This window comes from Ursus maritimus, unplaced genomic scaffold, assembly GCF_017311325.1.
Source record: "Ursus maritimus isolate PB19 unplaced genomic scaffold, ASM1731132v1 scaffold_6, whole genome shotgun sequence".
Lineage (NCBI taxonomy): Eukaryota > Metazoa > Chordata > Mammalia > Carnivora > Ursidae > Ursus > Ursus maritimus.
In genome coordinates, this window is record NW_024426774.1 from 57,259,010 (window position 1) to 57,286,431 (window position 27,422).

General features: G+C 44.3%; 2 long non-coding RNA genes across 4 annotated transcripts in view; one reads left to right on the forward strand and one right to left on the reverse strand.

The window, feature by feature from the left end:
• Positions 1-9,811, reverse strand: part of LOC121101031 — a 42,865-nt gene extending 33,054 nt beyond the window's left edge. For 2 of the 3 annotated variants that reach the window (XR_005832961.1, XR_005832960.1), the window contains exons 1-3: positions 9,616-9,811; positions 8,963-9,013; positions 5,437-5,613 (exon numbers count right to left, since the gene is read on the reverse strand). This is a non-coding gene — a long non-coding RNA (uncharacterized LOC121101031). The remainder of the gene's footprint in view (positions 1-5,436; positions 5,614-8,962; positions 9,014-9,615) is intronic. The other variant, XR_005832962.1, reaches the window with a different exon arrangement.
• LOC103671310 lies at positions 6,564-27,035 on the forward strand. The gene is made up of 3 exons (XR_570833.2): positions 6,564-6,929; positions 18,452-18,596; positions 26,812-27,035. It is a non-coding gene; the product is annotated as an uncharacterized LOC103671310 (long non-coding RNA).
• Positions 27,036-27,422: the final 387 nt, after the last annotated feature.

Below are 27,422 nucleotides of genomic sequence, written 5' to 3' on the forward strand. Positions count from 1 at the left end.
GTACTTGACCGGGAGAGGAAATAGAGTGTCCAGCGCCACAGGGCATGGGCTGAGAGCCAGGTAGCCGAGCCAGGTCCTGGAGCAAGGCGGGACATGCCAGGGTCAGCAAATCTAAAAGGGCCAAAATGGGAAGGAGGAACTTAGACTGGAAGCCAAGCAAGTGGGACCAGAGGAGGGGGAACGGGAGGGGGGTAATCCGAAGAGGCCAGCCTGTAGGAATTCTCTTAGCTGGATTTGGGCCCCCTCTGGGATTAAGGGTGACCTGGTCTGTGGCAAACTTCCGGAAGCAGATGTGACACAAAGATGGATGTCAGCTCCAGAGGTGACACCAGCAGATAGAGCCACAGATGGCCAAGAGCAGCTCCCCTGAGGCAGCCCATTAACCACACACCCCCAGAGACAAAAGCAGCCTTAGAAGCAACCTGTCCACTTTCTGGCTCAATGTAGAAATTCCTGCTCCATCCTGTCACAAATTCCCAAGCTCTGATTATTCTAGAGGCTCAGGACCTCTGGAGGGTTCTGTCCCATTGTAAATAGTCATGCTCTCTTATCAAATCCTTTGTTTGGAGCTGAATTTCAGCCTCCTTGGCATATTTCCCCAGTTGTGTCACCTCTGCTTTCAGGAGCTATGCAAAATTAGCCAAGTCCCTCTTGCACCCACCAGGTCAGCAAGACTCTGGGTTCTGGCCAATAAGCAGAACAAGGTCCACTAGGGGGTTGGTGTGGTTGACACGGAGACATGCCAGCCTGACTGCCCCTCAAAGAAGGACTGGCTGCCGTCAGCACACAGCTCCAGCTGATTGGGGCTGGCCGAGAGCTGCCTCACCAAAACAATTGGTGTCGAAATGCTGGCCACTGCATCCCCCCACCAGCCACTCTAATGGGCCACATACGCCCATGGGCTCAGCTTTGTCAGGCCCGCATCTCAGCATCACCACCCTCCATGCCCAATCCTGCTTCCACTCCCTGACCTTCACAGGTGTTTATCCCTAATGAACGCCCTGCTCACCAAACCCCAGCTCAGCACCTGCTTCCAGAGTGCCCCATCTGCTACAGAAAGGCAGTCTTTCCAACAGATTAAACCAAACAGGGGACGGTTTGGGACCCTCTAGCAGAGAAAAAATATGGTGTTTCCATTCTCAGATACCTTATTCTCTGCAGCCTTTGCTAAGAGTCTGGGGTTTCCCTAAGAGCTCCTTCAAAGCAAACAGGCAAGGATTTTATTTAGGAGAGGGTCCACTGCAACTCTCCAGCCTGAGCAGGTTGTCCCAACGAACAGTTCAGAATGGGCCAGACTGCAAACATGCTCAGCTCCCTGCCCCCGGGTGGGGTTGGAAAAGCCATCACCCTCTTCCATTTATTAGCACAAACCAGCAGAACAACCTGGCAGTTTCCACGTACTTGGAAAGGGTTTCCGTTCAAGCTCAATTTCTTTCCCAGTCCCAGAATTCTCAAAAGCAGCAGCTCCCTGGTTCTCCCTCTTCTGGACCCATAGTACTGATGTTCTTGTCCCATTTTATGCAATTAATTACGCACTGCTATAGGACAATTCCCAGGCTGCTGGTGGGTCGGCTCATTTACTTATCCCTCGGATTATTATTTTCTACTAAGAACAAAACAGCAACCAGCTAGGAGCTCCTCATACAGATTTTTTTGGTAGGAAAAGACTATGCTAGGCTTCCTCCTAGCATGGCTGTTAGGTTAAATTACAAGGAATTTCTAATCCTTTCTTTTTTTTTTAAAGATTTTATTTATTTATTTGACCCAGAAAGAGACAGAGTATAAGCAAGGGAAGCATACAAGCAGGGGGAGAAGCAGGTGTCCCAAGAAGCAGGGAGCCCAATGTGGGGCTTGATCCCAGGACCCTGGGATCATGACCCAAACCAAAGGCAGACGCCCAACTGACTGAGTGACCCAGGTACCCCTCTAATCCTTTCTTTTTAAGTGACTTTTATTATCACCATCTCTTTTTTAATTATTATTTAAAAAGAAATTCATTATCTTCATTTCCTACTGCTGCTGTAACAACCACAACCTCAGTGGGTTAAAACCATCCAAATTCATCATCTTCTAGTTCTGTAGGTCCGAAGCCCAAAGTGGCTCTCACTGGGCTAAAATGAAGGTGTCAGGAAGGCCCCATTCCTTTTTTGGAGGCTTTAGGAGAGAACCCATTTTCTTACCTTTTCCAGCTTCTAGGAGTCACCAGCATTTCTGGGCTCCTGGCCCTCTTGCACCCGCAGCGGCTGGTGGAGTCTTTCTCGCAGGGCACCATTGCTCTGTGCCTGCCCTGCCCCCTCCACATTTAAAGACTGGGGTGATTACGTTGGGTCCACCTGGATTATCTAGGATAATCTCCCTTTCTCCAGGTCAGCTGATTAGCAACATCAATTTCAACTTAATTCCCTTTTGTCGTGTAACCTTACATATTCACAGACTCTGAGGATGAGGACGCGGACATCTTTGGAAGGTCATTATTCTGCCTACAATATATATGTTCACTGTAGGAAATTCAGATATAAGGAAAAGTATAAAGGAGAATATATAAAACCACTTCAAATCCCACTGCCCAGAGATAACCAACAGTTTAGTGGATATTCATCCAGTCCTTTGTTCAATGCGTGGGGTTTTTTTTTTCTTTGTAAACTAGATTTGGATAATACTATGGTGTTTAGTAATTTTCCTTAATAATACACATATATTTCCATGCTATCTAATATTTTGCTACATTCCATTTTTTTAATGGCTATCTAGGATTCTACTCTGTGGATGTGCTATAATTTATTTAACTTAGTTAATTCTCTGTTGTAAGACACATAATTTATCGCTAACTTTTCTTTATGCTTAATAGCCTGTGGTAAACATCCCCAAAGCTACGTCTTTATACACATTTTTAGGATCCATTTTCTAAAGGTACCCCAAAGACTGGGTACCAGTCATATCACTTGTCCTGCCAAGTGGGATGTTTTTTAGAATGAAAAGAGGTCAATCTTAAAAATTAACAGTAACTAATAGCTAACAATAAGCTGGGACTGACCTGGGCATGATACATACTGCCTCCTAGCCTCCTGAAAGGTCGCAAGGATTCACCTTCCCACCAGAAGCAGCCAGGTATCCTCGCTCTGAGCCCTTGCCAAAACTGCCAGTCCTCCTCCCGCCCCCAGTCGCATCTTCCGGAGACTGAGAACCACACAGAGGCAAATGCCATTGTAACTCTCACTGGAGAGGTGGCCGTGGCAGGCCTGTTTCTTGCGGCCGGGAGAGGACAGCTAAGTCATTCTTGGCCCTCGTTGCCAATGATTTTACTTTAGGTGAGTCTGTCGTGGCTTCTGATGGAGGCACAGGCTGGATTAGCTTCAAGGCAGTGGTGACCGACTTCCCCTCCCTCACAAAGGTGTGCTACGGGCTCGGGTAGAAGAGGCACCTTCCCACAGAGTTTCAAGCCCAGGCCGACGCAGGTGTCCCCGGAGAGCCCTCCAACAAGACAGTATTACCTGAGCAGAGTCACCTGACAAACTTACCTGAGCAAGAGACACTAACCTTGAAGAGCCAGGGGCAAGAGCTTGAAGCTGCAGTCAGACAGCTTCCTACACAGTGTTTCAAGGACCAAGTTACACTTTCTCACCAGAGGACTTCCTTTTGGATAGAACCCTCTGAAACCATCAACTGTCAAGAACAAATAAGGTGGCTGCTGAAACCACAAAAACTAAAAGACTAAATTCATTGTGAAGATGTTTCCTAACATTCAAATGGGGATTTTTTTGTTTGTATTTGTTTGTTTTGTTTTTGTTTTTAGTAGAGGTTATTTGAATCAGGCCACCAAGACGACAACACGCTCTCTGGGCAAAGACCCAGGCCCATGCACCAGGCTGCCTCGCTCGGCTTCTGGAGATAGAAAATGGGCATTGTGAATGGGAACACGGAGACGAGATATCAAGTCCTCAGCCTTCTTGCCACAGACATTTCTGACCTTCTGAGTCCAGTAACCCAGAGGCCACACAGGAGACGTTTGACTCATTCTTGTTGACTCATGGGCTGGAAACGCAAACCCAAACGGGCCCCAGGAGCGATCTCGTTTGGAGCAGTTTCACTTGTAAGCAACTGGCTGGCGGCCTAGAGAGAATGTAAGCCTTCGGAAACAGAGGAAAATGTTCCAGGTGACATTTTGTAAGCATACCTGCAAACCGTGCTTTGTTTGTCAACCTGGAAAATGAGCAGAACACACTTGCAAACTGTGCTCTGTTCGTTAAAAGAGCAAGAGGCAGAGCCGGCTAGCCTGGAACAGGCACTGGCCGGTCACCGCATGTCTAAGGCTGGGGCCTTCTCTCTGAAAGAACCGCTCTTCTTAAATTTCCAACCTTGATGTCTTAGTGCAGATGTTCAGTTGGAGATCTAGGCTGTTTGATACAAGCAAAGGCAGAGTTGTGGGATCACCATCAGCCACAAAAGGGAGCCCCACAATTTGGAGGAAGAAAACACTGGCCCAGAAGGTGAAACGTGTTGGATTCCTCATATCGAAAATCAGCTTCTGTATTCGGAAGGACGGGAGCCAGAAGGTCCTGAGTCCAGACCTAGAGCATGGCCTCCCACATGCTCTGTGGGCCTTGGGCAGGTGGATTTCTTGTTCTTTCTTTTTTTTTTTAAGATTGATTTATTATCTTAGAGAGACAGTGTGCACACATGTGCACAAGCACGAGTGCCGGGAGGGAGGGTCAGAGGGAGAGGGAGAGGGAATCCCAAGCGGACTCCACACTGAGCGCAGAGCCCGCCCCAAGTCAGGACCCCCAACATCCTGTGATCATGACCTGAGCCAAAATCAAGAGTCGGTTGCCTAACTGACTGAGCCCCCCAGGTGCCCCTGCCAGTGGAATTCTTCAAAGATATGGATGCTAAAGATAGGGCTAGCTAGAGCAAGGATAAACGCCGGATCTATTCAGAGATCCTAGGCCCTGGAGCCCTAGATTACCATACGTGTGTCATCTGCTCGAGCTGCTTACTGGTGAGAAGACCTACACAGCCGCTTCAGGCCTTTGCATCCTTTACAGCTGCAATTCCTTTTCCCCTCGGATGTCCACAGGCCTACTCCCTCCCTTCATTCAGGCCTCTGCACAAATGTCACCTGCTTCTACAAGTTTGCCTGATCAATGACCTTATCAGAAATAGCCTTACAATCCCCCTGCCTGATTTCCATTTTTCACACTTAATCACTACTCCCCACTACATGATATATTTAAGGGCTTAATATCTGTCTCCCCAGTTAAAACGTGAGGTGCAGAATGGAGACATTTGTATTTATAGCCAGGTCCCCAAGTCTTAGGACAGTGCCTAGCACATAATAAGAGTGCAATAAATATTTGTTGAATGAGTGAATGAGTCTTAAAGTTAGGGTTGAGGTAAACACCAAACAGTCAGTCTTTCACTGGGCAGATAGGGACTCACCTGAGAGGTATGCAGAGAGGAGCAGAGTTTGGAGTGCTTGGTGATAAGCTGGGGTGGGGAGAGGGCCAAGATCCACGGCTGGTGGCCCCACAGATGCAGACACCACAGGTGGGCCCAGCCCAGGGGCTTGCTTCTTGCCCACCTCCCTCCTGGTTTGACAGTAGCTCTCTTCAAACCCTGGCAGAGAACAGCCTGGTTAGAACTGGAAAAGTCTAAAGGAATTATTTGACTGATGAGCAAACTGAGGTCCAGAGAGGTTTACATGGCAGAGCTGGGGCTCACGCTCAGGTCTATCTGACACCCAGTCAACTCTTCTTTCTAAAATGCAACACTGCCGCCCCAAGAGTGGGAGGAAAGAGTCTCAGGAAAACTGCTCTGTAAACCTTTAACCAGTGGCTACTCTGAAGGTAGAAAGCGGACTCTAAACAACATTTCCTCTGAATTTTTACAACTCTCTATCAAATGACAACTCTGGACTTTATATAACAGTATTGTTCAACAGAACTTTCTACAACAGTGGAAATATTCTGTTTTTGTGCTGTCCAATACAGGAACCCCCTGTCACATGGGGCTAGTGAACATTCGTGGCTAGTGTGACTGAGGAACTGAATTTTAAATTTTAAATCTGATGTCACTTAGTTAATCTACATTTGGGTATAAATTGCTGTATGTGGCTAGTGGCTACCGCTTTTGGACTACCATTCTAGACACTTGTATACAGAAGTCTTACTCTGGAATATGAAGAGGAGGGGCAGGTGGGAGAAAGAGATGGGGGGAGAAGGGAGAAAGACAGAGAGACACACACATAGAGGGAGAGGGAGAGGGAGAGAAGGAAAAGGGGGGTTGGCGAGGAGAAGAAGGAAAAGATGAGAGGGAGGGAAAGGGAGGGAGAGGGAGGGAGGAAGACAGCGCGTGCACGCGTCCTGGTTGTAATTCCTCCTGACAGCCACAAGATGACACCATTGCTCAGACTCTCTGCTCTGAAAAGCAAATCTGGCCCTTTTGGGATTCCCAGCTCTCCTCTCTCTTCTATCTCTGTCCAACTGTCTCTCTTAGGTCTTTCTTCTTCCCTCCCTCCTCTCCCTCTTCCTCTCCCCCCCCCCCAACCTTCTTCTTCAATCCTGACTTCGTGAGACTGTTTGGTGGCCCTGAGCAATAGGACAGCAGAGGACCTTGTGCGAAGCTGAAAGCAGCAAGGATCCTTGAGTTTGATATTTGGCTACGGGAAGCTCAGTGCTTGGTTCATTGGCCATGACGGGAAAGGCACTCTGGATCCTTCTATCACTGCCCTGGACCTGGCCTGCGCCTTGGAAGGCCTTCAGGGACAGTCTTGTTCACGCAATCTTCCCCTTACCGCGTTCTCCCCACCAACCCCTCCCTTCCTTCCCCCTCCCCTCAACAGATCTTGGAAGCTCCTGCCCTCGGATCCGGTCCCACAGGTCATCACCGGAATGTCTCCGGAGAAACTATAAACGCGGAGAGAACGTCCCCTGGTGAGGGTTCTGAGGTCTCCTTTGTTATTTTAGCCTAAGGACAAAGGAGCCAGTGGCCTGGGGATGGTGGGTGGAGCTTGCAGTATTTTTCTGAGATTTTTGCAGTTGGGGACTCAATCCCCAGGGACGGGGCAGGGCCGCGGGCTAATTCCAGTGCGGCAGGCTTGGGGCTCTGAAAGCTCGCACACCGAGGAAACTTCAAAGCTCTTCCGGGAATCGGGAAGGGAAGGGGCCCTGCGGAAGGTGGAAGGCAGCTTTGCAGGCACCGCCCTCTTGCTTTGAGCCGGGCCTGCCGCTCTTCAAACACCTCCAGACTGTCCCCGCTCAGCGGACTCGGGATTCGCCAGGGCCCTGAAGGCAAACACAGGGAGGACAGCGCCCCAACCCCGCCCCGAGTTTCTGGCTCTAACTGTCCTCTGGCCTTAAAAGCTGAGGCCGATTTCATCTCTGCAAACGGAGCCTGTCGCGGCAGAAACGCACCCACACCAGTCCTGGCTCCTCCCCAAACCTGGTCAAACTCTGACACAGCTGCTTTGCAGGGAGTGATCAGAATTACTAATACCAGGAGGTCATTTGAGGTAATAATTAGGACCGTCATTAATTTCTGAGGCCTGAGTGACTCATTTATCTCTGATATGCACAGGGATCAAAGGAGGGTATTTATAGCTTAGAAACAACCCTCCCATTCTTTCCCTTGTTATAATAAATAATAAAAAGCTCCCCGGGCCTCGTTCCTTACCCGTCTCTTTCCTGCTGGTCCTGTCTTAACTGTCCCTGTACAAAAACCAACCCGCCTCTCCCTTCTCTCTAGTCTTGTTCTTTCCTTTTTAAAAACCACAGCAGGTCCAGCTGCTCTCTGCCCCGCTCCAGAGAGTCTTGGCTGCAGCTGTACTGTGGAGTCAGTAGGGCCAATCCCTCTGTCCCTAGCAAGGCATCAGGTGGGCTGTCCTTGGAAACTTACCTCATCTTTACTTGGCCTCAGTATGGAGATCAGTGCTAGAGTCAGACTGACTGGGCAGCCTACAAACCTGGCCCTGTCACTTATGAGCTGTTTGACCTTGGGCAAGTTACTTAACCTTGTCAAGCCTCAGTTTCCCAATCTGTGAAATAGGGATGATAATCGCCTCTAAGGCTGGCTTATGAGAATTACAAAGGACAAAATATATAAAATGCCTAGCAGAGAACCTGGTACAAAATAATGTCAGCTACATTTGTCAGTACCTCAAAATCCTTGTTTTATTTTCAAGAGCTTGTAGCTGCCATGCAAACTGTATCTTTCATGTTCTGTTGTGGCCCCTAAGAGGTGAAGCGAGGACGCACGAAGCCCCACGAGGACTTAACAGGAATCGGATCATTGTACGTCTGTCTGCAGGGGCAGCGGGGGGCGGGGGGGTGTCTTCGCCTTCAGGAGGCTGTGAGACGGGCCCACGTCAGTTTCTCAACCTCTGCACTGTTGACATTTCAGTCCAGGTAACCCCCTGTTGTGAGGTGTCAGCCTGTGCTTTTACAATGTAAAGCAGCATCTCAGGCCTCTACTCACTAGGTGCCAGTAGCAGCCTTCTAGTTGTGACAATCAAAAATGTCTCTAGACTTCCCCGCATGTCCCCTGGGAGGCAAAATTGCCCTTGGTTGAGAACCCCTGGTCTAGGCAGATGGGCAAGTGTGGAGACCTCCCCCCAGGTACCCGGTGGAGCTAAAGTGTGGAGGCAGGAAGGAGCGTGATCGGAGGAGAGGCTCTCCTGCCAAGGCAGTGCTCAGGCAGAGCTGCAGGGTTGAGTACAGAGAGCAGCCCCACGGTTTTCCCTGGTAAGACTGGGCCTGGCTTATCCAGGACACAGCAGTCTGCTTTGATGTGCGCCTCTGGATTGCCCATAGCCAGAACTCAGATACATCGCCCTGTCCAGCCCCAGGAGCTCTGGCCAAGCAGCAGTGCCCCAGAGGCCCAGAACGCTCACTGAATCGACATCGGGTCAATTCTGATCTTCGGGCCGAGCACCACCAGAGTGTGACTCCCTACTCTGCCACTCACTCACCGTGTGTCCTTGGGCAAATTGCTCACCGGCTCTGGGCCTTAGGATCCGTATCTGTAAAATGACGACAACAAGAGCATTTACCTTATAGGGTCATTAAGAGGATTAAATGACTTCATATTTGTAAAGTACTTAAAACAGAGTCTGGCACATGGCAAGTACTCAGTGTTCGTTAAATAAGCCCAAACCCAAAAGAAAGCTGCTACAGGCCAGGAGACACCAGCTTCTGTAAGTCAGACGTTGCTCCTGCGGTTGTGTTTGTGCGGACCCCTGGCCATCTGCACCGGGCTGAAGGGGCTGTGAATCCCCGGGGCATCCCCCCCACAGTGGTGGTTGCTCTTAAAACTGCGTTCCTTTGACTAGACCAAAAACTTGGTGCAGAGGGCTTCAGAACTTCCCATCTGACAGCCCCTGGGGATTTCTTTGCAAGCGTTGGGAGGAAAACCTTTTCCTCTACAAACATAAGTGTGAGGGGTGAGGGTAGGGAGCTGATTAATAGGACAGAAGGCGACGTGTGTGCACACACTGAGTGCAGGGGCACCGAGTAACGGCAACTCACTGCAAAACCAGAGATGAGGGTGTATATACCAATTTAACAAAAGGGGGGAGGGGGTTAGAGCTTCAAAGGATGAAAGGTTCTGATGAGGCTGGCTTACTCGATTTCTTCGGGAATGTCCCTGTGCCGCACAGCAGTGCCTCCCTGACTGAGGCCTCCCTGGGGGTGGGGGGAGCGGGGGTGGCAGCTGGCTCTCCGAAAGCTCTACGTTAGTCAGATAAGGAAAGTCCAGATGAGGTTTCTGCGCATCTGCCGTTGAGCTATTGGTCCCTTCAAGGGAAGTACCTGGGGGGGGGGGGGGGGGGGGGGGGGGGAGTGAGGGAAGGAATTAGAGTGAGTGGATGAGGCCTTTGGGGAGCCCTAACACTTCTGCCTATCAGAGGAGGCAAAACCCTAGTCCGGAAGCTTCCCCAAACACAAGCAGGAAAAGCCACTCAGAGTCGCCAACTGCACTGTGTTAGTTATCTATCGCTAGGTAACAAATTACCCTTAAACAATAAATGTTTATCATCTCTGACAGTATCCGAGAGTCAGGAACCTGGAAGCAGCTTAGCTGGGTGGTTCTGGCTCAAGGTCTCTCAGGAGCTTGTGATCAATATGTCACATGGGGCCGCTGTCATCTGAAGGCTTGGCTGGGGCTGTGGGATCTGCCTCTAAGATGTCTCCTCTCAGGGCTGTTGGCAGGAGACCTCAGTTACTCACTGCACCGACCTGGGATAGGGCTGCTTGTGTGTCTTTATGACATGGCACAGGCCTTGTCCAGAGTGAGCAGCCCAAGACAGAAAGGGATGCAGAGGTCGTCATGTCTTGGTTGAGCTAGGCTTAAAATCATGTACAGTCACTTCAGTTGTCTTCTGTTGATCATACAGATCAACCTGATACAATGTGGGACACTACACAAGGCCCTGAAAACCAGGAGATGGGGTTCACTGGGCACCGTGTTAGAGACTATCTACCACACCACCACAGAAGAATTTCGCCTGGGCACTGTGAGGTCAGCCCTGCTCAGGCACACCCTTGCAGAAGCCTCTCAGATGAAAATCCAGTTGCACGAGGGTGGGATTTGATGCTACTACCCACTGCCTCAGTCTGCCTCCTCACCGAAAAGCACACCCACTCAGAAGTGGGTCATGAGTCATCCCCACGGTGGAGCAAAATCTACATGCAAGGCACTGGGTGGGAGAAGCACAGGGCTCATGGAGCCCTCTCTGAGTCAAGACTGGGAAATAAAGCCCTCACACGAAAATAATAATGATAATAATATGGAAACATGCAATTTTTTAATTGTGAGATTATAGAGGAGGGGACATGATGGGGCTGAGGCAGTTCGGCAGGCTTTGGGGAAGAGATGAGACATGAGTTAAGTCCTATCACCCAAGACCCTTCCTGAGTCCCAAGTCCAAATATGAGGAACTACTGACAGCTTCCCCCTGCTTCCTGCTGTTTCATGCCTCCCAGCCATTGCATATGCTCTTCCCTCCAGCAGGAATACCTTTTCCCCAATCTTCCCCTTCTCGTTAACTCCATTTCTCCTTTCAGACAGGAGCACTGCCTCTAATAAGCCATCCCTGATACCCTCTCATCTGATGTAGCTGTCCTCCTCTGTGGTCTCAAAGCATCCTTACCTCCCACAGAACTCTACCATGCTTGACCTGACGCACTGCTTGCTTCCCCACTAGACTTGAATCTTCTTGAGGGCAGGCAACAATGTCAGATTCATATTATATGGTGCCTAGCACAGTGCCTGGTGCATACTATCACTGAATATATGTTTGTAAAAACAAAGGAGGTTGGGCAAGAGGAAGAGAGAGAAGGAGGATGGGCTCAGGAGGTAGCAATAACACATCATCTTTCCTCCTCCCCTTCATTCCTAAGAGTGGGGCTTCAGGCAATATCAGAGCTCTTGGCCAGAACCACTCTCCTCTGCCCCTCCACAGCCCAACCAAAGTAATCTGGACAGTTCTAGTCTCTATCATACAACATGTTGTTTGAGAAATAGCTTTTAGTATTGAAGGCATACAAAAAAGGGAGGAGCTGCAGGATTATTTGTTCCCAGGATACCCCGACTTAACTGGAGGAGCTTGAGACTATCCACAGGTTGAAAGCACCCCATGGTGACAATCTCTGTGACCCACCAGGCTCCCTGAGAGCAGCCAGCAGTGCTGACAGGAGGTGAATGTCTGCCATTAAGCGACTCAAGGCCATAACAGGGTGACCCCAGAAGGAGATCAGATGTTGGAGAGAATCACAGAGGACTGAAGGTTTGGGGACACCTGATGTCCCCTGAAGTAGCCCAAGGCCACTTTCTGGCCCCATTCTGCCTAGACCCCTAAGTGACAGCTCTCTCTGCCCCTCCTTGGACACAAGTTAGCCTTCTGGTTATTCATAGCCACTCACTCACATGCTCTTTCCACATGCATCAGGTTAATATTTTAAATATTAACTGGTGTTTTGTTTTGGTTTGGTTTGGTTTGGTTTTCTGTTAGCTGAAACTTCATGTGCTGAGAATGAGTTAGCCTACTCCTTGGTTCAAGGCACACCCTTTTTTATTAGCATATGCAGGGCTCACTTTTATTTTACTTTTTTTTTCTCCCCTTTGTCCCATCCCCAGCCTTGTTTTTCTCCTCTTATCGTTGCTGTGATTCTGTGTACTGCCAATCCTATTCCTATTTGCATCCTGACCCAGTATTCGTATTATTTTGTGTGTATTTTTAAAACATATGCTGAAGTAGTCTTTAGCTACTCTTCTCACTCTTGTCCACTCAAGATGATGAGACTTTGAGATGGCTCCAAGTTGATGTGAGTAAACATGACCAGAGCATTTCTTTTACCTGCTGAATAGTACTCATCATTTCATATAACATTTTCTTTATCTGCTTTCCTATTAATAAATTTCTAGGTGTTCCCAAACCCTATTACAAATGATTCTCCAAGGACATACTCACATGTGTTTCTGTGGGGGCTTGGGCAAGAGTTTCTCTGGGCTCCGCCTCCAGGAGAGCCAGGTTGTAGGATCTACCTGTATTGTTTCACTTAACACTTGTGAACTGCTTCCCAGAAAGTTATACCAGTTAACATTCCCATGAGAGTTTGTTTTCCTTTACCTTTAGTAGCACTTGATATTATCCAACTTTTTAATATTTGCCAATCTGATGTGCATAAGACCTGTATCTACATCGTCACCAAATTTTCCCCAATTTTTCCTTTCCATCCCTATCTGTTGTTTCCCCATTCAGGGTCAGGTTGTTCTATTCTCACTCCCTCAGGGAAGGGATGTAATGGCCAAAAGCAGAAAATGGGGAGGAGGGACGAGTGTTTCCTTCTGGCTTTTGAGTTTCAAAATCCTAGGCTCTTGGAGGACCAAAAAGGATTCATAGCACAGAAAATGGATTTTTTTGGGGGAAACATCATGAAAAGGAGAGGAAAAGCAGGCACCTCCTTTGGCCCAGGCCCAGTTGAACAACAGGGAGTGAGCTGGGTGAGGAGAGTGTTGGAAGGAAAGTTCCTATGATTGCAGATCAAAACACTGTTGGCTGAGTCAGGTCCCATAAACACAGGAAATGAGCCAGGTTTAAGGTCAACGGGGAGTGGCAGGGACTGTGTTTCCCTGGATGCCACCTTCCTCTAACACTTCTCAACTCTGGCTGCAATATGGAGGTCTACCCTCGTGTTCCAGATCTTTCCATTTTTTTCAAGAGAATACAAATCAGATTTTTTATGTGGAAGGTCCCCTTAAAAAAATGTTACTATGTAAAACTTCAAATTTAAAAATAAACAAATCAGTTTAATGAACTTCCTTGTACTCACCGAGTTTCCATAATGGCCAATTTCGTTTCATCTATAACCCCACCCACTTTGATTATTTTGCAGTAAATCCCAGACACACCACTTTCTTTGTGTAGATAAGGACTCATGTTTCTAACTATAACACAATATCATAACTAAACAAAACCCCAATAATTTCACATCAAGTAGCCTGTCAGTGTGAAAATTTACAATTTTCTCATGAAGGTCATAAATGTTTATATTACTCTATTTTTTACAGTTTGTTTGAGACAGGATCCAAATCACATGCCTTGCAAGTGATTGGTGTTTTTAAGTTTCTTTTCATCTACAGGTTTGATCCCCATCTTTTTGTCCCTTGCAAGGTATTTGTTAAAGAAGCTAGGTCTTTTGTCATCTAATTTCCTACCATTTGGGTTTTGCCTGGCTCATTTCACATGCTTCTCTGTTTTCTGCATTTCCTGGTAACTGGTAGTTGGATCTAAAAGCTAAAGCTCTACTTCAAAAAAAAAAAAAGTATGTTCATAATCTTTTCAAAAGAATCTTTAGATACTGTCTGAGCCAGACAAAATACCAGCTGGACTGGATTTGACCTGCGAGCTACTGATTCGTTTCCTCTGGCTTAGATGTCAGTGATCGTGGACAAAACGATTCAGGGACCTCTGTCCTGAGCTGAGCCCCAAGGAGAGAGCAAAATCCCAAAACAATGTGTAGGAGCTTCAAGCAGGAGGCCCTGTGCCTCACCTTCTAGAGAGAATCCCAGTCAGAGAGGGAGCAGAGCTCCACAGAAGGGAGGAGGGTGTGCAGCTCCTTGAGGCCTGGCGGAGGGACTTTGCAGCGCTCAGGGGCAGCACAGAGGCAGAGGGGTGCCCCGTCCTGAGGGACCCTGCATCTCCATAGCAACCAAGGAGTATCTGCCCTGCTCCACCCCCATACCAGGGGAAGTCCTCCAGAACTAGACAACCTAGGGAAAAGGGGGCAGATTCTAAATGGCTAGGTTGAAGATCGGGACTCCTTGATTGGAACGGGGGCCTGTGTTAGAAGTCCAGTTGTATTAAGGAAAACAGAGGAGTTTAGGTTTGTCACTTGCGTTCGCAGACTGAGATTTGTACCCATCACACATGGGAGCCTCTGGGGACCCATTAAAAACCTTGGTGCAGCACACCTTGGAGCCAAGCATTTGGAGGCAGGGGTCTCTTTCCTGTGAGAGAACTGGACAGAGGAGAGGAAAGCTCAGAGACCACTACTGATTCTGGAAATTCTCCTTTCCTTCTGTTTGATTCTGTTGATGGAAATATTCATCTGACTTTCTGGATTTTGTCTTTTTAAAAAACATTTGAGTGCACTTCATAATTAATTTACTAATGGATTGTATTTTTCAATCTGAACTGAGGCTCTTGTTTTTAGTAGAAGAATTATGACTACATTCATTTGCCATTATGTTTAGTCATTTCCTGGGTTCATATTTTATTTCAATTTTTATATTTCCTTGCCTCTTTTCCATTATGTCTTTTGTTTATTTGTACCTTGCAAGTAAATATGTATGGTAAGTCATATTTTTTTTCAGCAGAAATGGGCAATTAACTTAATGAAAAAAAGTCAAAATTATAGAAAGTGAGATCAGACTTGTAGTTACCAAAGGTGGGATGTGGGGGCAGGGGAGTTGGAGGAAGGTGATCAAAAGGTGCAAACTTCCAGTCACAAGAGAAATAAGCACCAGGGATATAATGTACAACACAATGACTAGAGCTAACAGTGCTGTAACATATAAGAAAGTTGCTAAGAGGGTAAATCTAGGAGTTCTCATCACCAGGAGAAATTTGTTTTCCTTTTTTTTCTTTTCTTTTTATTGTATTTATATGAGAGGAGGACAGATGTTAGCTGAGCCCATTGTGGCAATCATTTCACAATATATGTAAATCAAACCATCATGCTGTATACCTTAAGCTTATAGTGATGTATATCGACTATTTCTCAATAAAACTGGGAAAAAAAGAAATAAGGAAAAAATTCCATTCCTTTATGGCTAATTTTTTTTTTAAGATTTTTTAAATTTATTTGAGAGAGAGAGAACAGGAGGGAGAGGGAGAGAGAGAATCCAAAGTAGACTCTATACTGAGCACAGAGCCCGATGTGGGGCTCAATCCCACAATTGTGAAACCATGACCTGAGCCAAAGCCAAGAGCCTTAACCAACTGAGCCACCCAGATGCCCCCTTTATGGCTAATTTCTTAAGTTAGTTGATTGATGCTTGTTTTGACCTTTCTTTAGAGTGCTTTATGGTGTACTTTTCAAGTGTATGTATAACACATCCTTTCCTCATAGTAACTGATTTCTCTCAAAGGCCAGTTATTAAATGTCCTAATATTTCTGGCAGATTAAGTTTGGATCCAGGATCATAGGAAGTTCATGGATCACAGTAGATAAAGACGTGAAGTTAAGTTTTATTTCCCAGAAATCCATATTCTCCAGATCTATCTAGGAAATCAGCTGAATATGCATGAAATTACATGATCATATGGTTTACATTCTTCCATCTGGTCCGAAGAATAGTGTCTGTCCAATCTGTTGCTAAAACACGATACATCGCAATTTGCTATTTTCTGTATCTACTAGTTTAGTAATTCTGTTAAAATGGAAATCTGGCTAGTTGGGTACCACTCATTTATTTCTTTAGTTATGATTTCTAAAGATAGATAATAAGAAAAACAAACAAAAAACACTTTCTTTTCTATATTTAGTCCTAACAACACTCAAAACTTTTAACTCTCTTCTATGAGAAAATTTTTTTTGCTTTTCACTGCCTACCAAAAAAAGCAAAAAGTACTCAAAAGAATGAGAAAGATCATCATATAATGGAAAGGATATGTTTAATAATAAAGTGTTAGGGACTTTGAGCATATGTGAGCCCAATACATAGTTACAAAATAAGAAAGCAAACAAGGAAATTTCATCCCAGAAAACACAATTGTAGTAAGAGTTCTTGCTGTCCTATCCTCAGTTAGTCTTGAATTCAGTTGCACAGTAACAGGAATGTAAACATTGCAGCTGAATCAAACGGAATATTTTCCCCAAGTAACAAGAAGTCTGGCATGAGGCCCCCAGGGCTGATGCAGAGGTGGTGGAAGTTATCAAGTATCCAGGCTCCTGCTAACTTCATGCTTTGCTACAGTGTGCTGTTCTTGACCTTGAAGTGTGGCAGAATACGCCACTCTGGCATAAAGATTATTTTGAGCTAAAGGCGATTGAGAAGTAAATACAAGAAAAGTCCTCTGCCCTCCCCCTATTTGCCTAAAAACAGGACATAAATTTGTGAAATGTCCTCTACCAGAAGGACAGAAGTTAATCACTGGGGACAACTTAAACCGTTACCCGGCCGGAGACAGCACCAGAGCAATCTATGTACCGGCCTTACTAACTGGCCCTTATCTTCCATTACTTTCCCTCATATATTTACCTTCACACAGTTTGCAGCCTAGAAACTCACAGTCCTCTTCCTTCCTCCCGTCACTTCTCTAAAAATTTATTGTTCTTTTCTTGAGATGTTACATAAGATCAAGTTGTAACCACCTCTTTGAGTTACTCATCTCTGAGAACTCCCATGTGTATGCACCATGCACATGCTCATAAACTGACTTTTCTCTTGTGACTCTGTCTTTTGCCAAATTTACCGTGCCCCAGCTGGAGAACCTAGGAGGTAGAAGGAAGAAGAAAGTTTTTTTCTTCTCTACAACCTCAGTGTGTAAGATGGCCACTGTGCCCCCAGCCATGGATTCTGCCTTCCAGAAAGAAGAAAGAAGAAGGGGAAGTCAAGGGTTGAAGTCATGTGCCAGCCAAACTAGTCTGTCTCAACTAGGAAAGCAAGAGCTTTCCCAGAAATCTACCCAATAGCCTCCCTTTCACAGCTCACAGGGCCTCAACTAGGTTACCTGGCCCCTACTGGCCGCAAGTGAGGTAGTATTTTTAACCTGGCTGCATTGCCACCCTGAACAAAATTGGTTATCTTAGTAAAGAAAATGGAGAAAATGTATATCAGATTACACATGAAGTAGCAGCATCTGTCCCACACATATCAACAAACAGTTTGAATGTTTGTGTCCCCCCACCACAAAATTCGTATGCTGAAGCTCTAGCCCCAGTCCGATGGCATTTGGAGGTGGAGCTTTGGGAGGTTTTCGGGTTTAGATGAGATCATAAGAGGGGAATCCTCAGGTTGGGATTAGTGCCCTTATAAAAGGAGGAAGAGAGTGATCTCTCTTTCCATGAACACTCACCAAGGAAAGGCCAAGTGAACACACAGTAAACTGTGTCTGCAAGGCAGAAAGTGGTCCTTACCAGACACTGAATCTGCTGCCACCTTGATCTTGGACTTCCCAGCCTCCAGAACTGTGCCAATTAAATGTCTCTTGTTCAAACCACCCAGTCTATGGTGTTTTATTATAATAACCTGAGCTAAGACAACCAGCAAAAAGCAAATAAGGCGGTACAGTGGAGACATTCAGAATAGAAGCAGAAACACCTAGTCTAGCCCCAGCTCCACTACTTGCTCACTGTAGGACTCTGGGAAAGTTTACCCAACATTCCAAACCCTGTATTTCTAGGCTATGCAAGGGGAACATTAGTGATGCCTACTTCACAGGACTGTTTCAAAGGTTGTATTGGTTGCCCCAGTCCACTGCCTGGTACAGAGTGTGAGCTCAGTTAATAGTAGTTGTTATGCATGTCTACTCTGGCTTGTATAGCTCTCAGGAGCTGTGCCTGCTCTACTTAACATGAATTCAGACTTAACTTTCTAAAGCACTCCAGTCTGAGTCAATACATATCTATGAAAGGCCCGCAGTGTGCCTGGAATCGGGGAAGTCCGGGTAGACCAGGCATGGTTTCCACCGTGGGCAGAGACTGTTACCTGCTCACACACTGTCTAGTCTCCCCTTCTTCCTTAGTAACAGATGAATTTGATTTTGTTCAGGGTAGTAATGCACCCAGCTAAAGGATGACATTTCCCAGCTTTCCTTGCAGTTAGGACTGGTCACATGACCTATGGCCAAAGAAATAGAAATGGAGATGTGAAGCTTGCAGAAAGACTTCCACAGGAAGTTGATTCAGCTGGAAGGTGAGCTTTTTGCCCTTTCCTCTTTGTCTTCCTGTTCCAGAAATGCAGATATGGTGGTTGAGTTCCAACAGTCAATTCTGAGACTGGCAGAGAAGAGAGAAGGAATGTGGGTGCCTGATGACTCTGTGAAGCCACTATTCCAGCCGTGGACTGCCAGATGCCCTAGCGAGAGAACCCTTAGTTATGTAAGTTACTGTTATTACAATTTTCTGCCTTGCACAGCCAACCCAAATTCTACATAGTATAAGGATTTTTAGTGAGATCCATACCTCTCTCTCTATTCCCTCTTGGACTTCTCTGCTTGCTTACGGTTGGACCCCTGCCTCATTGTGCAGGTGACACACTATTTCTCCATATCTCTGGCCTGTCATACCAGCTATTATCTTCACTATTTCAGTAACTTGTAAGTTGTTTGAGTGGTGCCCTTTTTAGCTCTGCCTGGAACCAGCGTCCACCTAGTAACTGTACTCATGGGTGTTCCTCAACCCTTAGTTTGGACCTCAAGGCTGTCCCAGCTAAGACAAAGTATCTTGAGATAGTTAATGGATAACTTGTGCTATGTATGATTTCTAACTGTCCACAGCAATTGCCCATATGGTCTCATATATCACATACCAGGCCACAAACATCATCTCAACTAGTTAAAAAGATCAGAAATGATACATGCTATGTTCTCTGGCCACAATAAAATGAAATATAAAGCAACAACCAAAACAAAAAGAAACCAACTACTTGGATATTTAAAAATTCTTACTGAATCAACAATTGAATTGGAAAGGAACACAAAAGGAGTTTATTCAGAAAACAATAATGATTAAAATATACCACAGTAATCTCTGTGGGATGTGTTCAAAGCAGTACTTTCAGGAAATTTTATGATTTAAAGTGCTCTCTTTTTTGGTGGTTGATAAAAAGAGAACATTTTATAAATAATTCAACTGAAGATATTAGAAAGGAACAGGAAGACAAGCCAAACTAAAGAGGAAAAAAATAGGGGCATCTCGGTTGTTCAGTCACTTAAGTGTCCGACTCTTAGTTTTGGCTCAGGTCACAATATCAGGGTTGTGGGATCAAGCCCTGCGCCGGCCCCCAGTCAGGCCCCCACACGGGCACCCCACACGGGCACCCCACCTCAGGCTCCAGCTCTGTGCTTAGGGAGGAATCTACTTAGGATTTTCTCCCTTTCTGTGTCCTTCCCGCTCTGTCCCCTCCCTGCTCCCATGCGCCTGTGCGTGATCTCTAAAATAAATAAAAATATTTTTTAAAAAAGAGAAAAAAATTAGATGAAAACAGAAGGAGATAATTTTGAAAATGAAAAATAATTTCAATGGGCTCAATAAATAAAACCAAAAGCCAAGTATTTAGAAGTAAAGCTATAATTCAATGACATTTGAAATGAGAAAGGAGACACCAACCACTATATAAAAAATTTAAATATAGGGGCACCTGGGTGGCTCAGTCAGTTAAGCATCCGCCTTCAACTCAGGTCATGATCCCAGGGTCCTGGGATTGCGCCCCATGCTGGGCTCCCTGCTCAGCAGGGAGTCTGCTTCTCCCTCTCGCTCTCTGCTCCCTCTCCTTCTCCTGTTCCCTCTCCTTCTCCCTCTGCCGCTCCCCCTACTTGTGCACGCTCACTCTCACTCAAATAAATAAAAGTTTTACTTAGGTGGGAAATAATAAGAAGTTTAAGCAGGACTGCTCTAGGAAATATTCACCTGTAGATATAAGCCATCCACAAATCTTACATTAAAATATACAAGACATTTTATCAAGGGCATTATGCTAAGTGAAATAAATCAGACAAAGAAAGACAAATACCATATGATCTCTCTTATATGTGGAATCAATCAATAATCAAGCTCACAGAGACAGAGAAGGGATTGGTGGTTGCCAGAGTCAGGGAGTGGAGGTAGGAAAAAGGGGTAAACTGTTTTTGTTTAAATAAATTCAACTTTTAAAAAGAAAAAAATATATATATATATAAAATGTTTTTCATTAATATATTATGGGAAACATTACACCATGACCAAAGAGCCAAGAATGATTGAAATGTTTGACACAAAGGCAAGTATTAATAATACCACCTACATCACTGGATTAAATAATGAAAAATACAATGATTTCAACAGATGCTGAAACAGCCTTTGATAAAATTCACTAGGTAGTTCTCATTTTAAAAAGGGGGGAAATAGAAATATATTACAATAACAAAATACAGAGCTATTTAAAACAGAGCTGGTTTTACCTTTCATGCAAAGCAGAAGCGTTGTTCTTAAAAAGAGGAACAAAACAGAAACCTTGACCCCAGCCACCTAAAAGATCAGCGGGCCCTGGAGCCGGGAGGAGGCTTCATCCCACCTACAAGTCAGTCTGTAGCTAGTCGGCTCCTGTCCTTGATCAGGCTTGGCTGCAGGTCAACATTAGCCTCCACACTGGGGATATTTCCAGACAGCAGCTTCCTGAATCTCTGACACCTGGGCATATCTATCTTTCTGGGTCCTTGAATCCTTGGGAAGTCTGACTTCTCTTGCTATACTCCTACCAATCTCGTTGGTTTAGACTCTGTTTCCAGCCTTATGTACCTCAGAGCATCATCTAGTTTCCTTGGAATTCTAGATCTCCGCACCAGGCCTCAGACAGATGGCGACCCTGATCAGAACGTGGGTTCCCGTCCCACCCCTTTGTTCCCATTTGTTATAGATTTTTTCCTCCCTCTTGGACATCAACAAGAGAGTACTACTCTTGAAAACTGTTCATTCTGACTCCTTCCCTTACGCCCTCTGTTTATTTGTACATATTTCCATAGCTGGTGATTTGCCAACACCTCTGGGAGCTTGTACTAGTCATGGATCTTAGTTGCAAACAACAAAAACTAACTTAGGCAGAAACAAAATTTACATAGGGTATTGTACTAGTTTGCTAGGGCTGTCATAACAAAGTACCACAAACTAGCTTAAGCAACAGAAACTGTCTCAGTTCTGGAAGCTATAAGTCTGAAATTTGGGTGTTGGCAGGGTTGGTTCCTTTGGGAGGCCATGAGAGAATTAGTTCCATGCCTCTCCCCTAGCTTCCAGTGGTCTGCTAGCAATCTTTCGATTCCTTGGCTTGTAGATCTTTGCCTTCGTCTTCACATGGCACTCTGTGTGTGTATCTGTGTCCAGATTTCTTTTCTTTTTTTTTTTTTTTTTTTTAAGATTTTACTTATTTATTTGAGACAGTGAGAGAGGGAACACAAGCAAGGGGAGAAGCAGGCTTCCCACCGAGCAGAGAGCCCAATGCGGGGCTCGATCCCAGGACCCTGGGATCATGACCTGAGCTGAAGGCAGACGCTCAACGGCTGAGCCACCCAGATGCCCCTCTTCTTATAAGGACAATAGTCATATTGGATTAGAGGCCTATTCTACTCCAGTATGACCTCCTCTTAACTAATTACTTCCACAACAACCCCATCTCCAAGTAACACATTCTTAAGTACTAGGGGTTAGGACTTCAACATATGAATTTCTGGGGGACATAACCCAACTCTTAACAGATATACTATCAGTAGCTCATAGGATAAGCCCCAGGGCCAGAGTACCAGGTTTGAACAGGAGCCAAAGAAAGAAGATTGTCAAGATGATGCATCTAGCAGACAGCCTAGGTCTCTGGGGCTCACCAACAGGGCACATCTGCCACGACCACTGCTGCCCCCATTGCAACTGGTCATTACAGCTGCTCTGCCAGGTCTGGTCCTTAGGACTCCTCCTCCTGGGGCCTCAGGCTCTAGATTCCTACACTGCCCCTCACAATGCAAGTCCAAGTGAGCATCTGAAGGGTGAGCAAATCCAGTGCAAGTCCAAGTGAGCAGACTGACCAAGTCTGGGCCACAGGCTCACACGCTAGCTGCTAGGGGGCAAGAGAAAGCAGACTGTACTCCCTCTTTCTGTGGTGGGAAGCAGTCTTGGCTCCATAGTATATAGAGATTCTCTCACAGTAATAAGAGTGTTGGGGTGCTGGACAGATATGTTAGTCTTGTTTCTCCAGAGAAATAGAACCAAGAGATGATAGATGATGATAGACTGATTAGATAGACAGATAAATAGAAGAGGAGATTTATCGTAGGAATTGGCTCACACAATTATAGAGGCCAAGAAGTCCCACAGTCTGCCATCTGCAAGCTAGAAAACCAGAAAAGCCAGTGATGTAATTCAGTCTAAGTCTGAAGGCCTGAGAACCGGGGGAGTTGATGATATAAGTCTGAATCCAAAGGCCCATGAATTGGAGGGCCTATGAGAAAGTCCCAGTCTAAGTCCAAAGGCCCAAGAACCAGGAGTACCAATGTCTGAGGGCAGCTTAAGCGAAAATAACAAATTCACCCTTCCTCTACCTTTTAGTAATATTTTGTACCTCAATGGATTAGATGATGCCCACCTCATTGGTCTTTACTCAGTTTACTGAGTTAAATGCTAATCTCTTCCAGAAACACCCTCACAGGCACACCCAGAAATAATGTGTTAACAACTATCTGGGCATCTCTTGCCTAATCAAGCTAATACATAAAACTATCATGGCAAACAAAAAGACAAATGTCACTATAAAGCTGTTTGCCAAATCCTGTACACAGTGGTCTTCCAAGTGTGGAACACCAGCCATGAGTATTTCCTGGGAGCAACTTAGAAATATAAATTCTTGGGGCGCCTGGGTGGCGCAGTCATTAAGCATCTGCCTTCGGCTCAGGGTGTGATCCCAGCGTTCTGGGATCGAGCCCCACATCAGGCTCCTCCGCTGGGAGCCTGCTTCTTCCTCTCCCACTCCCCCTGCTTGTGTTCTCTCTCTCGCTAGCTATCTGTCTCTGTCAAATAAATAAATAAAATTTTAAAAAAAAGTCCCATTAAAAAAAAAAAAAGAAATGTAAATTCTTGGTCCTACCACAGATATATTGAATCAGGAATGCTAGGGTGGGGCTCAGCAAACTTTTCAACAAGTCTTCCAGGAGATTCCTTCCTTTCTTCCTTTTTATTTTTTTATAGCTCAATTGAGGTAGAATTGACATACAGTAAATTACACATATAGTTCACACTTTGATGAGTTTAACACATGTATATACCAATAAAACCATCACCACAATCAAGATAATGCACATATTCATCACCCCTGATGTTTCTTCAACCCCCATTGTCATCTCTCCCTCCTTCCCCTTTCCACACACACTCCCAACATCCTGAGGCAACCACTGATCTTGTGTTGCTCTAGGTTAGTTTGCAATGTTTATAATTTTACATGTATAGAATCACAGTATTATTCTTGCCTTTTAAAGATTTTTTTTTTAGGGGTGCCTGGGTTGGTTAAGAGTCTGCCTTCAGCTCAGGTCATGATCCCAGGGTCCTGGGATCCAGCCCCACATCAGGCTCTCTGCTCAGCAGGGAGCCACCTTCTCTCTCTCCCTCTGGCTGCCGCTCCCCTGAAGATTTTATTTTTTAAGTAATCATTATATCCAACGTGGGACTCAAACTCACAACCCCAAGATCAAGAGTTGCACACTCTACCAACTGAGCCAGCCAGGTACCCCTTTGTCTTCTTTTATTCAGCATAATAAATTTTAATTCATCAATGTTGTATTATGTGTCAAGATTCCATTCCTTTTTGTAGCTGAGTAGTGTTCCATTATGTGGATACACTTAATTTGTTTATCCATTAACCTGTTTACAAACACTTGGACTGTTTCCAGTTTGGGGTCATGATTAATAAAGCCACTATGAGCATTCATGTGCAAGTCTTTGTATGGACATATGCTTTCACTTCTTTTGGGTAAATACCTAGAAGTGGAATGACTGGATTATATGGTAAGTGTATGTTTATCTTTTAAAGAAACTGTCAAACTTTTTTCCCAAAGTGGTTGTTCTATTTTGCATTCCCACCAACAGTGTATGAGTTTCCAGTTCCTCCATACTTGGTAAGGTCATCAGCCTTTTTAAATCTTAGCCATTCTGAAAAGTGTGTAGTAGTATCTCATTGTGGTTTTTATTTCCATTTTCCTAATGCCTAATGATGTTAAGCATCTTCACATGCTTATTTGCCATCTGTTTATCTTCTTTGGTGAAGTATCTGTTGAAGTATCTGTTCAAATCTTTCACCCATTTTTTATTGAGTTGTTTATCTCATTGAGTTACAAGAGTTCTTCATATATTTTAGATACATGTCTTTTGTCCAATAATATTTTGCAAATATTTTCTCCCAGTCTGTAGTTTGCCTTTTGTTTTTTCCTTTGGTAACAGTGTTTTTTGAAGAGCAAAATTCTTCAATTTTCATGATATCTAAGTATCAATATTTTTCTTTTATAGTTTGTACCTTCTGTGTCATAGTTAAGAAATCTTGCTAAACCCAAGCCTACTAAGATTTTCTATTAAATTTTCTTCTAGAGATTTTAGCTCTTAAATTTAGGTCTATGATCCATTTAAAGCTAATTTTTAAGAAACTTTATTTTGATATAAGTCAGAAAAGCTGCAAATATAGTACAGAGTACATATATATGCTTTACTCAGTTTCTCCCAATGTTAACAACTTACATAAGCCATAGTGCAATTACCAAATGAGAGAAATTAACATTAACTAAGCTATTGACTTTATTTAAATCTCACCTATTTTTCCCCTACTGTTCCTTTTTTTGTTCGAGCCTCCAATCCAGAATTCCATATTGTATTTAGTTGTCCCTAGTCTCTTCCAATCTATGACGATTCCTCAATCTTTCCTTGTCCTTCAAGTTAATTTTTATATAAGATATGGGGTAAAAGTCAAGATTCATCTTTTTTGCATATGCCTCTTCAATTATTCCACACCATCTCTTGAAAAAGATTTTCCTTTCCCTTATTGAATTGCCTTGAAAGTTTTGTTAAAGATCAATAGACCATATATGTGTGAGTCTATTTCTGGACTCTCTGTTCTGTTCTATTGAGATTTCTATTTGTCTCTTTTTATACCAATACAATATTGTCTTGATTTTTGTAGCTCTATAATAAGTCTGAAATCAAGTGGAGTTAGCCCTCCAAATTTGTTCTTCTTTTTCAAAGTTGTTTTGGCTATTTCAGGTCCTTTAAATTTCCTGATGAATTTTAGAACCAGTTTTTAAATTTCTACAAAGAGCCTTCTGGGATTTTGATTGGGATTGCATTGAATCTACAGATCAATTTAGGGAGAATTGACACATAACAATATTGAGTCTTCTAATCCATGAATTCAGAATTTCTCTCCACTTATTTAGGTCTTTTTAAATTTCTGTCAGGAATATTTTGTAGTTATCAGATTCTGTAGTGCACAGATCTTGCACATCTTTGGTCAAATTTATCCCTAATAAGCATTCCAGGTGAGTCTGATGCACAATAAGTTCTTAGAAACACTTTCCTACGTCAGCACTGTTACTGAAACATAATATTGGGGAAAAAATAAGTATTAGAATATGCAAAAAAAGTGATAGAATATGAAAACATAAATGGGAACTTAGGAAAGTCATGGGCTATAATTCATATGAATTGATAAAACAGTTGAATAAAGTAAATGAGTATAAGATAACTATATATTCAAAACACAACATAATTCCTTTGAACGGATTAGAAATTTTAATTAAAAATGAGATCCCATTCACAATAGTAACAAAAAATACCGAATGAGAATTTTAATTGTACTCAGTATAATTTATATTTTAAAAAATCATGTATGTTCATATATTTATGGATATGTATGTAAATGAATTTAAAAAGGCCTGGAAACCTGGGACAAGTACTTTTCTGAAAAGAGGGGAAGAAGATGGAGAGAAAGTAAGAAAGGGCTTGTCTGCTTCCTTTGAAATTCTTCCAATGATAAGGTATTAACACAGTACTTACATAATTTTAAAAAACTTTCCTAAGCAGCATGTAGGATCCCATTTTGTCAGTTACAGATACATTTGTGTACACATTTATGTCTCAAAAGATGATTAAACAGTTATGTATAGATAGCAGAATTTCAGATGATTTTCACTGTGGTTTTTCTTTTTAGTGTTGTTTAATGTTTTACAATAAGTGTGGGTTATTTTTATAATAAAAAGTAATAAAGGTATCTTCTTTTGAAAAGAAAAAAATAGGGGCACCTGGGTGGCACAGCAGTTAAGTGTCTGCCTTTGGCTCAGGGCGTGATCCCGGCATTGTGGGATCGAGCCCCACATCAGGCTCCTCCGCTATGAGCCTGCTTCTTCCTCTCCCACTCCCCCTGCTTGTGTTCCCTCTTTCGCTGGCTGTCTCTATCTCTGTCAAATAAATAAATAAAATCTTAAAAAAAAAAAAAAGAACCTAAAGAGTGCTGTTAATGACATACACAAGGACACTTAAAATTAAGAAGAATATAAACAAATGGAAAAATAGATCATGTTTCTGTTTTTTTCTTAAGCAGGCTCCATGCCCAGCATGGAGTCCAACATGAGGCCTGAATCCACGACCCTGAGAACAAGACCTGAGCTGAGATCAAGAGTCAAACACTCAACCAACTGAGCCGCCCAGACACCCCAGATCATGTTCCTATTTCTAATTTATAGTATATTCACATATAAATACAATAAAGATAAATCATCCCAAGCTATAAACAGATTTATTATAATACCAATTAGTATTTTAAAACAAGAAACTTCCTGTTAAAATATTTATTCCACTCTTCTTTTATGAAACCCACTGAACATAGCAAAAGAAATGGAAAAAACAGAGGGAGGGAGGCCTCCATTTTCAATGAGGCAAGGAAGCACCAAAGCAGAAACCATGATGCAAACCAGCTGGTTACTGTGGAATCAGAGCTAGAACAGCAAAGAGATGCCAGGTGCCTCCTTGGACCCAAGTAGGAACCAGATCTCACCAAAGGTCCATGGAGGAAGTTTAGCTGATGACAGCTTTACTCCATGTACAAGGTATGATAGCATGGGCTACCTCTAAAAACTGGGGAATATCCCATAGAGAGCAGGACTCACAGTGCAGAGTGGCCTGGGTGGTGGGGTTGCAGGAAGCACCTTACCA